The sequence below is a fragment of the Electrophorus electricus genome, chromosome 7 (assembly GCF_013358815.1).
Source record: "Electrophorus electricus isolate fEleEle1 chromosome 7, fEleEle1.pri, whole genome shotgun sequence".
NCBI classification, from domain to species: Eukaryota; Metazoa; Chordata; class Actinopteri; order Gymnotiformes; family Gymnotidae; genus Electrophorus; species Electrophorus electricus.
The window spans coordinates 19,164,609-19,168,473 of record NC_049541.1 but is presented as its reverse complement, the minus strand read 5'-3'; positions in this window follow the sequence as shown (position 1 = coordinate 19,168,473).

Below are 3,865 nucleotides of genomic sequence, written 5' to 3'. Positions count from 1 at the left end.
AATAAATGTTTTCACATCAATGGACATGAAAGGATACGTCTGTGGTTGCATTGTCAGCGTTACATCAGGCTTTTTGCATTTGATTGGCTCATTAAAGTAACATCTTTACTTTCGTTTGCTAATTTCCAGACAAGCCAAACTTTACGTTGTTGCCAAGAGGTTTTGGTAAAAGACCATTTACCATGAGTATAAGAATGTGAAGAGTTGTGTGACTCACCCAAGAAAGGGAGGGTGGATATAACCAGATGGTATTGTGTTGCCTGGATTTTTGAGAGTGAAGTCAGTCTTGCGCAAACTCTCATACTGCCTGTTGTCCAGGTCACCAACAGAGGAGAGACCACTGAGAGACCACTATCCCTGCTGAGGCATGCTGCTTTTCCTGTGCATCGTTGCCATAGGGGCATCAATCCTGGTTAGCCCATTAGGAAGGGGGACCACTAACGAGGTTACCCAGCAGGAAATGACCACATGGGTGAAAAATAGGTGATGACGATGGGTGGGTGGGGGGTGTAATATAGCATAACACAGAACATTACTCTAGAAATAAAGTAAAATGTTATGACTTTCCATAATCAATGGCAGACAAGGGGATGGCCTAGGAGAAAGAGTTGCTGGTGGGTTATTGTGACACTATTTTGATACACGAAGGTTTGACAAATAGGAAGATTTATCAAATATGCCATTTAAACGTATTTAGTGCCCATTATAGGGATCCACCTCTGAAAAGAAGCACTCAGAGCTCCATTTTCCTTCTGCAGTCGGGCTGAGTCTCCAGATCTAATCCTATAGATTAAAAAGAATGTGATTCAGTTTTGTCAGTAGACACCTTTTCTTCTCTGCCCTGGCTAGACCGACTTCAGGCGATGGCTGCAGAACTGGTCAACGTGAAACTGCAGTGTCTGCAAATGTGAGAGTGAAAATGTTTCTTCGTTAAAACAATACCCTCCGCACATGCCGTTCCCTGTAATCACCATCATCTTTGTCGTGGTGAACAGCAGCGAAGGGAACTGTGTCAACACACAAAACGATCCCACTGATATAATTGTAGAGCAATTGACTGAGAGGGTGAACAAGAGAGATAATGATAACGAATGAAGGAAAGAATGCTAAGCAGAGCAGGGGCCTGAACAGGACGCACTGTGCCCTCAGACTCTGTGCTTCCCAGTTATCTGACCTGTTCGTCCCGAACTGAATGTGACAGCTGTAATTACTGTGCACTGCTAATGTCGGTCCTGCGTCTGATGCGCAAGGGAGACAGTGACTGTGGTACTGTTTGGTTCCGCCTGGCCCTTGCAACAGCTGATAAACAAGAAACTATAAGGCAAGCCACAATCTAACAGTACAATCTCATCAAACGCTCGCTGCAGCACTGGTCACACCCTGCTGTGCAGAGCTAGGTCAGAGGTCACAGGGCTCTGGAAATTCTAACGCCTTCATCTCCCATCCATCCTCCTCCTTTACTCCACAGACATCCAGTGGTCTTTATCAGTAATGTCACAAAATACTGTCTTCTACACCACCCCCAAACACACACATGTCCCACAGTATGTCCCACAGTTCTTGGGGTCGTGATCTACCTCTGTAACCTGGGCATTTAGTGCATTGCCCAATGGAAAAGGTCATTCTGGCTGTTATTGAAGGATGTGAATGCCAAGCACAATGATCTAGTAGGGTTTCCATTATCAGACTTTAACATCTTTGGGCTACTAAATATACCATAGATTCTCCTAACTGACCCTCCTGGGAGTATTGAGAAGCTAAATCATACCAAGTTGCCATGGCAAGCTGCTTTAACTGCATTAGCAAAGCATTCTTATAATCCATATTTATTAGAAATGTATACATATATTGTTTTAAACTATATTGTATGCTATCAAGGGTTTTATTCTTTAGTGTGTAAAGACTATGATATGAGAATAAACAAGAAGCAGACAAAGGTAATGAGAGTATGTAGAGGAGATATGTCACTGGCAATAACTTTAGATTGCCATCCAACTAGAACAGGTATGGGAATTTCAGTATTTTGGTTCCTCGCTAGCTGACGATGCACACTGTAGTCAGGAGAGGAAGAAAAGGTCAACAATAAGTGAAGTGGAGTCCAACCACAGAAGAGAACCGCTTTGTAAAGGCTTCAGTGTGGATCTGAGGAGGAGAATCATGAAAGTGCTGCTCTGGGCTGTGGATCTCTTTGGGTCTGAGACCTGGACAATATATACACAAACCATAACGCATGCAGGATATTGACTGTCCTGATGAAACAATTCTATTTTGGAATTTCACTGGTTAATGATTAATAAGGCTGTGAGAATTCCAGTTACTATGACAATGCCAGACATCTTAGTCTGCTGGGTGTTTTCTTCTGTACCTGTAAATACCAGGAGCAGACATACACAGATCTTCCACTTCCATAAAAGTATAAATCTTCAAAAGAGTAAAAATGTTTTTAACAAGCCGTTAAATGTTCAACATTAAGAAATTCATTTGAGATAAAGTGTTAAGGAGCATGAACTACAATGTACCAAAAGTAAGGTATCAAAATGATTAACAGTATTAAAAGTAAGGCTTTATATGGGAGTGGCACACACACCATTTACATTTAAAAGCTGATCACTAATAGATTGTATCTGACTGACTGTCCCTTTGTAAGCGTAAGTGTCGAATTCTTTGTATGAAAATAATGTGTGGTGTACCACAAGGCTTTGTTCTAGGACCACTGACATTTACAGGTATAACCTAGTGGTTATATAGAATGTTTTGGAGTAGGATGAATTTACTCATGCCAAACAGTGCAAGATATGTTTCCTACCCAAAAACCTAGATCTGTCATTGGCAGATTCTCCCCCAAACTTCAGTTATGCGCATTTTATGAAGACTCCAAAATAGATAAAAGTAATGAAAGCAGACACTTTCTATATTTTAATTGTGGTGAACCTCAAAGTGTCCAAACGTATTAATAACCAAGTAAAGTACAAATGATCAAATGATCGAAATCATGCCCGTGGAACGATCTTGTGAAGACCGATGCAAGCAAGTGTGAGCAGGTAAACAAGTAAGCGATAGATCCAGTGTGGGTGTGATGTGCTTTAAAATCACACCAATCACAACAAATCCGCCGAGGGTCGGGGACATTTCTGGACATGCAGAGAATTCAGTGTCTGGCGCCCCCTGCTGTCATTGCACTAATACACTCTGCGTGTGTTTATGTGTGTGTAGGAAATAAAAGTGGAATAGTTTTATAGTTCACTGTAGTTAGTCCATTTTACCAATAGAGGGCATTCGAGCATTATTTGAAGGGACTGGGTGTTTCTATCAGCCACGAAGATTAAATCTAAGGTAGGTGATCAACAATATCAAATTATACAGATTGATTACTAAGCAATTGTAGCAGTTTATGAAATTGCATTTGGTTTACCACGTTACCGATGGTCATTCCTGAAAGATTTAATTTAACTACATTAGTCGTCGGTTGTTTATTTACGTATCCATAGGCGTCAAGAGTGGAAAGCTGTGCTGGTATACAACACTTGCAAACGCACAGCGAACTTTACATTTTCAGCAGTTCTATATTTTGAATATGCATGACAGCGTTTCCTGAGAGAGGCATGTCTTCACGCTCCAGCCGTCTGCTTCAGCGTCGTCTCTGTTGTGACTAAACACATCTAATGACGCCAATTAACCAATCAACATGTAATTGGTAATAGCGCTCCATCCGTTAGTTTCCTAGAATGGTGTAAACACATAACACAGTCATTGGGTTGGGTGGCTGTCAATTCTGCCTAGTTACCCCTCCACGCCCACAGTCCTCCCATGCCCAGTGACTGTAGTGTGGAGCGCAGTGTAGTGTACGGGAACGTGTGGGAAACTG